Source organism: Montipora capricornis, chromosome 9 (assembly GCF_036669925.1).
Source record: "Montipora capricornis isolate CH-2021 chromosome 9, ASM3666992v2, whole genome shotgun sequence".
Taxonomy (NCBI): domain Eukaryota; kingdom Metazoa; phylum Cnidaria; class Anthozoa; order Scleractinia; family Acroporidae; genus Montipora; species Montipora capricornis.
The window spans coordinates 31,234,773-31,243,967 of record NC_090891.1 but is presented as its reverse complement, the minus strand read 5'-3'; the positions used below and the strand labels follow the sequence as shown (position 1 = coordinate 31,243,967).

Sequence of the window (9,195 nt, the reverse complement as noted above, 5' to 3'; positions counted from 1 at the left end):
GGCAAATTCCTGCCTCTCAGTGAGCGCCATTGGAGAACGACAAGGCAACCTCGCCTTGCTTCTGCTTTATCTCTGCTGTCCAAAGGTATTGCTGACCCACTTAACTGCGAATTGTCAACAATTATTTGTTGTGCTATCTACACGAACAAATATCTTTGCCGCATAAAATTGTCACATAGAAATTGTTCGTGTAAACGGGGCTTTTAGGCTGGTTTCGCACGGTACGATTTGACGGCCGGTTTTGTCGGGCCGGTAAATCGTACCGTGTAAATTGCGTAAAACGTGCAATTTTTCCTCCAAAGATGTTCCCGTTCTCCCTTTAGTATCCGCCATTTTGAACGCTTTAATTTTTTAAGTATTTGTGTGCATTACCCACTTGCATACCCTTTGATTGACATGGCAGTTTCTCTCGGAGTGTCGGCCCGACTTCAAAAATCTGTTGCAACATATGTTTTGAACCGGACCGATTTTCATTCTCATGAATCGGTCGTTCATCGGCTGTCAAAGCACACGCGAGATTTGCGCTCCGACGCCTTCGGGCCGATAAATCTGTCCGACAAATTGTACCGCGTAAACCGGCCTTAAGCAAAGACGACGGCAAAGGTAGCCTGTTCCAGGGTCTCGGATAGTAGGGTCGGCACGAGCAGAAAGGGGACGCGAAAACAAGACACGCGCGGGAACCCCCACGCGAATACTCACACTCGTTTTCTCATATTTGCGCTTTCCCTAAAATCTCGGAGCCTGGAACAGGCTACGGCAAAGGCAACAATAGCGCCACAAAGCGAGTATTTGATTGGTTAAAAAAGCAAAAATACTCGTACTGCACAGGCAGCACGAATTTCCCTGCATTTCTTTGTGGTACTCCACAAAACAACAACGTGAAATCACCAAATTTCAGGTTTTTGACGACATCGTGAGAATACAACAGTGAGCCATTCAGCCCCATTCAGTTTCTATTTCTGCTTTTAAACCGTTCGTACCCGTCCAGTTCAAGGATAGTTTGCCCGTATTGAACAATGTGAACAAGACGGAATAATCGCGAAATACTTGCGATAGCGCTAAGTTGGATTTTTGGAGTGACGTTTTCGTTGCCGTTGTTCTTGTTTAAAATTGGAGGTTTTCACGTGACGTCATCGCCGCCATGTTGGTGGACGAGAACAAAAGATCTCTCATTAGCTTCTTTTGTTCGTCCACCAGAAGTCGTACATTTCTCTATTGTTTTTGGTGTCTCTAGAGGTTTGGTTGAAAACGTCCTATGATGTTGCGACATGTGTTGAACGGGGTGGCCAAAAGCACGCAACATTTTCAACATTTTCCCTTGAACGCAAAATGTCGATGTTTATGTGCCCCTTCGATCAGTGCTCTCATCGATGGGTTACCGTTGCCATTCTCTTGGTGCTCTGAGCGTGCGCCCTCCGTGCGCGGTGCTCTTCTAATAGGGGCGACACTTCTTGCTTTGTGGACATAAAACCACGACATGCTGATTAAAACACTTTAGTTTTTTATATTTTTATTTAGCTGAATTTCAATTTGAGCAGGCACTTTTATTATAAGTTTAAGCTGTTGATGATCAAATGGAAAGAAACGATAGCTGAGGTGTCAAACTGACGAAAGTAAGACGTCACATTGACGTAGTAGTAGTAGTAGTAGTAGTAGTAGTAGTAGTAGTAGTAGTAGTAGTAGTAGTAGTAGTAGTAGTAGTAGTAGTAGTAGTAGTGGTAGTAGTAGTAGTAGTATTAGTAGTAGTAGTTTTAATCCACTTGAGTTGAAATGATTGACTCTTCTTATCGTAGAGAAAGAGAAAAAGGAAAACAAAAGTACTGGAGAATCCGGGTATCGATCCCGGTACCTCTCGCATGCTAAGCGAGCGCTCTACCATTTGAGCTAATCCCCCTGTGAATCGAAACACGGACACTTTTAAATACAAACCACGACCTACCAAGATTGGCCAACAACGGATAAATTCCTCTTTAGATAATGAAAAATATGGAAGAAAGATTTCAAGCGGCAGTTGCGAAAAAGTTATCTGATCAAGATAACTGAAAACCACGGTCAATTGAGCACCACTTAAATAGATGCAATTGTTGTTCTTAGTGAAAGAGCGATACAGCTGCCTCCAAAACAGGTGGCACCCCACGCCAACCAACATATTGGCTGAAAATTCAGGGCATTCTCATTTTTATTGGCTACGGGGTGCTTTATTGTATCTTAATATCAAGTCACTTCAGGTTCCGCACTGTTGCGTTGCCCAGATAAAAGATTACCACAAAATAAATCGAAATGCAAAATTGTTCAAACAAGAGTAAAGAGATCTTTGTCTCAGTGAACGGATTAAAGCGGAGGAGCGCGCTTCCCTCGAACCACGCAAATCTATATCTTTAAATTACAGGATTTCCGACTTGTCGATAAAAGCAATAACACTCGAACTTTCCAGCGAACGTACGTACAACAGCAGGAGTCCGTGTGGTAGGCAGTTTCCTTTATTGCGTTCGCATGCCACACACCCGGCTCAGTTAGAGACAATTGCTTGTCTAAGACAGGAGTTTTTCAAAATAAAAAAAAACGGGGGGCATAAACCGAGCGAATTCTCGCATCAGATTTCAGTAGCTTATAACTAAACTGCACGGAAACTACATTGCATTGTTTCAGTTCAGAAAACGGAAGTTGGAAAAGTTACGAAACAATTCAAGATAAAGATCTTGTACTCAGTGATTCTTATCATAAAGAGTCGCGATACGTTGCGAAAAACTATTTGTCTCGTTGTGTCTTGTCTTTAGTCCAGGCCCCATTTGTTCGAAGGGTGGATAGCGCTATCCACTGGATAAATCACTATGTGCTGGATAACTCAGTTGTTCTTGTAAGTGTTTATCCGCTGGATAGAGATTTATCCGGTGGATAGCGTTATCCACCGTTTGAACAACTGAGGCCAGAAGGAACTGTAGAAATTTTAGGATAAAACAGTCAAGTAAGCGATATCAAATGCGTGATCAGAATTCTTGGTTATTGCTAGGAAAGGGATTGACCCTCCCAAAGGTGATTCACGCGGAGAATTTGATGTGTATGAGTATAGACAGTATTCATAAATGGTGGTCAAGAAATTAATCTTTTGTCTTTGTGCTAATCATCCTAACCAGCCTCACTGTGGAACAAAAATTCTTTTGAATTTTGCTCGTGTTTACGAGGCCAGTTAGGATGATTAATAGCATAAAGACAAAATAATAATTACTTAGCCACCATTTATGAATACGTCTCGTCGTCCTCGTCGTCGATTTCAAGACAATAACAGAGCTTTCAGGTTTGTGAAGGCCCTCGGCCCATAAGAACAAAAGGTACAATCTTGACTGAAGGTGTTTAAATATGTAAAAGTTAAGTCTTAAGAGGAAAGACTACAATGGTGTAGTAACTTAAGGAACTAGATCAGCTGTATAGAACTGCACCTGTTACAACCTGTAGCAAACTCAGTACTGGGCTGAGAAAAGCACAAAAATGATTAGGTTGTTCATCAAATGAGTTGATTAAAGTAAACTGACCAAAGTAGGGAAATAAGTTAACGTTTCCAGCGTATTAAATTCCCGAGCCATAGCGAATTTAAGTCTTTCCCTATTTGAACAATTAATTCAAGTGTTTTAGCATTTAATTAATTAAGCCCCAAGATCTTGTTCAGAAAATTCCCGAAGAGAAAAATCCTTGAATGACCCATTTAAGAATTAAAGAGAGACAAAACAGCGGTAAACATTTCGAGAAGTCTACAGTTGTTATTTTTAACTTAAAAAGACAATAATCGTTTCTTACGACTTCCTGCCAAACAAACATTGCTTTTTACCCGGCCGTCCAGAGTTTACCGAGTCTTTCTCATGCACAGTCAATCCCACGATTATGGGTAAAGTACGCAAATAATCCCTGCAAGCTGACTTAAAATGATAACATCTAAGGTCAGACATGTTTACCTTACCGTAGCGGCGTACTTATTAGGAACTATACCCTTGGAAAGGAATATTGTTAAGGTGTGGGCAAAGGGCCTCAACATCGTTTCTATTTTGTTGAACGATGTTAAAGGATGTTGACTGCTGGGGTGGGCAAACTGTTTCAACACGCTTTTAAACTCATTCAACATCGTTTCAACTTCGTTTTAACATGTTTGAACACGGTTGAATGAGGAGGGCAAACTCCCCCATTACACGGTTCAATGTCATATGTTTTTGTGAAGTAACGTGATAAAATTTCAACTTATAATTATAAATTAAATAATTCACTTAAATTAAGCTACACGGTAAACATTTGGCTTTAATTCAAATATCCAAATGTTTTGGGCGTACGACAATAACGTTATGAACGTAATCAGCCGGAAACCGTCCCATTGGAGATTGCAAGGCTAATCTAGTTAAAGTGAACGATTTATCATCTCAGCCAATTTTATATCTGTCGGAAATTGAAAGATAATTTGATACAAGGATTTTTTTTTTGGAAGGTCAAAGATAAGTCAGCAATTTTTCTTCGCTTTGTGTTCTGCTGAATTCAAAACTGATCACCTCATGACAGCTGTCATTCTCGGCTAAAGTTGTTGCGAGAACAGTTTTAATTAAGGCATCGCTCACACTTGGTACCCGGGCGCGGTGTCAGCCCCAGTGCTCGGTCACCGGACCGAAAATGTGCGTTGTTCAGACTTCAGTGCCCAGTACCTTGTCAGGACAGAATTCATAGGCTACCTTCTCTACAATGGTTGAAGCGTTTGTCAGATACTGTCGCTCCGATCCCGATGATTTTACGCTATCTTTTTGCTTGCTATATTCACTCCTTTAATTAATAGGAAAAGAAAACAAACAGCGGTTACAAACATTTTCATTTTATACTTGACGTTTCGTATGTTGCAGCATACATCATCAGAAGTGACGGTTAAAACTGTTACACAGAATTTTAAAAAACTAGAGCGAGGAACTGGTGACTAGTTAAAAAGTGTGATAAAAAAATCGTAACTTCCGGTAGTCGATTCTTCCGGCAGACCACACAATTTCTACCGGTCATAACATCAAATGGGACCATTTTGAAATCCTCGCAACTGGGAAGTCCGACATGCAATGTAAAATTAAAGAAACGCTATTAATCAGTGACTTAAAACCCTCTCTCAATGAAAACATTGGTAGTGAGAAGCTTTTTCTTTATTAATTTCTTCCGGAAGAATCGACTACCGGAAGTTACGATTTTGTTATCACACTTTTTAACTAGTCACCAGTTCCTCGCTCTAGTTTTTTAAAATTCTGTGTAACAGTTTTAACCGTCACTTCTGATGATGTATGCTGCAACACACGAAACGTCAAGTATAAAATGAAAATGTTTGTAACCGCTGTTTGTTTTCTTTTCCTGTTGAAATTGAAATGGCCAAAGGACAAAAGTATTTAATTAATAGGTTCTTTAATTTTGTTTCCACTTGCTCCACTGTTCGATCAATTATTTATTTATTTATTTATTTATTTCGGCACACTGAACATAAATACAAAATAACACATAAAATAAGTAAAAAAGTAGTTGCAAGGTCACCGCAACAGCTATGGTCAATTACTGTAGGCCCAATAATTAGAAAGAACAAGGTATAAAAACTACATGCAGCCAAATAGATTAAAAGTTAATAGCCAGACGGAATTACAATTGATGCAGATTGTCTGAAAAGTTGTCGGGATGTCAGGATTGTCATGAATTAATAGCGCTGTGCGGTAAAAATTTAAAAAATAGGCCTTTTGCGACAGTTGGTCACATGACCTCTTTTTCACAAAACACGATGATTCGGATGAGTACATGAAATTACTTTTCCAGAAATTGAAAGAGCAGCTTAAAGATGCTACCGTGCCGATTTGCGTAAGTAAACCGTTTAGACTAGTGTTTTTACAGTTGAAATAAATTATTAGGATATGCATGGAAAAAGGAAGTTTTGCCATCCAGTCACACTTCAATGATTTTCACACAAATCCTTGTGTTTTCCTAAGTTTTCAAGCCACTGTTAATTTTTTTCTTCGTGGATTGACTGTCTGAAAATTCCCACCCTTTCACTTTTATTCTCGCTTCTTTGACCCTTAGTAAGAATAGGAATCTTAGCCCTGTTTCTGGCGCTTAATTATGGAAAATTCAAGTTCACCAATTACGAGTCATGAGTCAAGGCAGGCATTGACTTGCTTGCTACCGGATAACAATGAAAACCGGTACTACCTGTCTCATGGGTCGGGCTGTCGGCGACTCAACCGGCACTCCCGCCCTTCCGAGGGCGTAGAGGGTGAAACAGGGCAACCTGGCAGAACTAAAAACAATATCTGTCATAGGTCTGTGGTGGACCACTCCCAGTTGCACAGGGTGAGATTAGACATCCTGGCAGATAAACACACCTGCCACAAGGTCTGTGGTGGACCCTGCCAATCGGTGCATTGTGACATGCACTTCACAAAGAGCAGAGATTGACAAACCTATCGTCTGGTCAGTCACTGCAACAGATACTGGAGTCAGTTTGTCTTGGCTTGTCCTTGCCACGCCACTGATATTACCTTTATCTGCCAAGAATTTGCTGCTAGTCCAGCAAAAGCTAGCAGTACTCAAATGCTTTGCAAGCAGTTTCATGAAATGGACAATAAGAAAGCAACTCATACGGACTCGGACGTCGCCCGGGTTAACAAGGTCCGCGCTGATCTGTTCACACTCCGACAGGCAGCGAAAAGTGAGCAAGGAGCAGGAAGACAAAAGAAGAGGAAAACAGCAACCTTGCGTGTAGCAGAATGGAACGTACGCACTCTGTCGGACAGAACAACATCACAGCGCCCAGAAAGACAGACTGCGCTTGTGGCCCTGGAAATGACTATGAGACTCCCACTACAGCGGAAGATGTATGCCACACTCATCAGTGTATGTGCCCCAACAATGACCAACACAGAGGAGGTGAAGAAAGAGTTCTACAGTGATTTACGTGAAACTATCAGGCGTTTACCGACTGATAACAGGCTGATACTCGTTGGAGATTTTAATGCCAGAGTTGGTTCGGATCCCGAGAAGTGGAAAGAAGTGCTAGGCAGTCATGGATTAGGCAAGTGCAATGCTAATGGAGAACTTCTACTTGCACTATGTTCAGAGTACAACCTTCTGATGACCAACACTCTATCTAAGGACACACACAATAAGACATGGATGCACCCAAGGTCCAAACATTGGCACTTATTAGACTACATCATAATCAGGCAGAGAGACAGAAGCGATGTATTGGACACCAGAGCAATGAGAGGCACGGACTGTGGCACTGATCATGTTATGCTGAGATCTAGATTAAGGATTTGCAGACGAAAACGGCACTGCAGGACGAGTGCGAAGCCACCACGGAAGCTAAACACTAGTGCACTGCATGAAAGGCCAAAAGAAGCAGGAAGAACGTACACAGGAAATGGATGAAAACTTGAAAGATTGGGACAGCAACAACTCAGAGAATGACATAGAAGAGCAATGGGCAACACTGAAGGATACGGTGTATCAGACTGCGAGTGATGTATTAGGCTACCCTGAGAGGAAACATCAGGATTGGTTTGATGAGCATGATGAACACCTGAAGAAACTACTAGAAGCGAGGAATACAGCTAGGCAGGAAGCACAATGGACATGATTTTCTGCTTGAAACAGGTTCAAGAAAAGTGTATCGAACAGAACATGCCGCTTTATGTAGTCTTCATAGACTTCAGTAAGGCCTTCGATACTGTTTTGCGACAAGGACTTTGGCAGGTACTCAAGAAATATGGTTGTACAGAGAAGTTTGTCAGCCTGATAGAGGCACTCCATACAGGTATGCAAGCAAACGTGGCAATGTGTGGTTCAGTATCTAAAGACTTTTCAGTAAGCAACGGGGTGAAACAAGGGTGTGTGCTGGCACCTACACTCTTCTCGATATATCTGGCAGCCATGCTTGAGGTGGCCTTCAAAGACACTTCAGAAGGAGTATACATTCAAACAAGGAAAGAAGCAGACTTGTTCAATGTGGCACAGTTTAAAGCCAAGAGTAAGACATCGATAAAGATAGTAACAGAAATGCTCTATGCCGACGACAGTGCTCTAGTTGCATACAATGTGGAAGATATGCAGTCTTTAATGGAGAAATTCGAAAAAGCAGCTAGCCAATACAGCCTCCAAATCAACATCAAGAAGACAGAGTGTCTTTATCAACCACCAAAGTTCCAATTATCAACATCACTATCAGAAGAGATCATCAGCATTGGTACAGAGCCACTAGTCAAGTGCAAGACTTTCAAGTACCTAGGGAGTACTGTTTCAGAGAATGCTAAATTGGAGGATGAACTATCTCTCAGAATGGGAAAAGCGAGTGCTGTGTTTGGAAACGAGAGGGAGAGACTGTGGAACAATCGACATGTGTCTATCCGTGTGAAATGCAAAGTGTACAGAGCGACAGTACTGGCTACTCTATTGTACGGTGCTGAAACTTGGACTGTCTACAGAGTGCAGGTGAAGAAACTCCACGCGGACATGACGAGACAACTTCGAGCCATAATGAACATCTCATGGAAAGACAAGATAACCAACATGGAAGTGTTGAAACGAGCTGGTCTACCATCAATGGAGGACATGCTAATACAGATGAACCTGAGATGGCTCGGACATGTTGACAGGATGGACCACCAGTGTCTCCCTCGGCAGCTACTCTACGCACAGTTATGCGAGGACAAACGCAATCAGGGTAGACCAAGGCTTAGATTTAAAGACACTGTAAAAAGAAACCTGAAGAAGCTGGACGTAGACAGGAGTTCCTGGCAGAAGAAGGCTAAGGACAGAGCTGTGTGGAGGAATCTGATCAGACCCAAATGAAACAGCCATTGTCGCCCACGACAGGCCAACCTCGTTCCCAGGGCTTTTCTCCGCCGAGGAGATGATGGGCCCATCCTCTCCTCGGCGGAGAAAAGCCCTGGGGGCTTTTGAAGCAAGCAACCGTGGACAATTTTCCTGTCGGTGTACGTTGGATCAGTGGCTTGATCTGATCGGCGTTATTTCAAGTTGAGAAACTAAATATTTTAAGCAAGAGCCGATACAACGTTGATTTGATTTTAGTGATGTACTCTATTCCTAGACACATCAACTGGCCTGAAATCTCAGCCGACATATACGACTTTGCTCGACGTATGCGACTAACAGAGTACTTCTTTGACGAGAACAACACCACTAACG

General features: G+C 42.0%; 1 non-coding gene across 1 annotated transcript; it reads right to left on the bottom strand.

The window, feature by feature from the left end:
* Window positions 1-1,821: 1,821 nt before the first annotated feature.
* Trnaa-agc (transfer RNA alanine (anticodon AGC)) lies at window positions 1,822-1,894 on the bottom strand. Its single transcript has one exon. It is a non-coding gene; the product is annotated as a tRNA-Ala (tRNA).
* Between the last annotated feature and the right edge of the window lie 7,301 nt (window positions 1,895-9,195).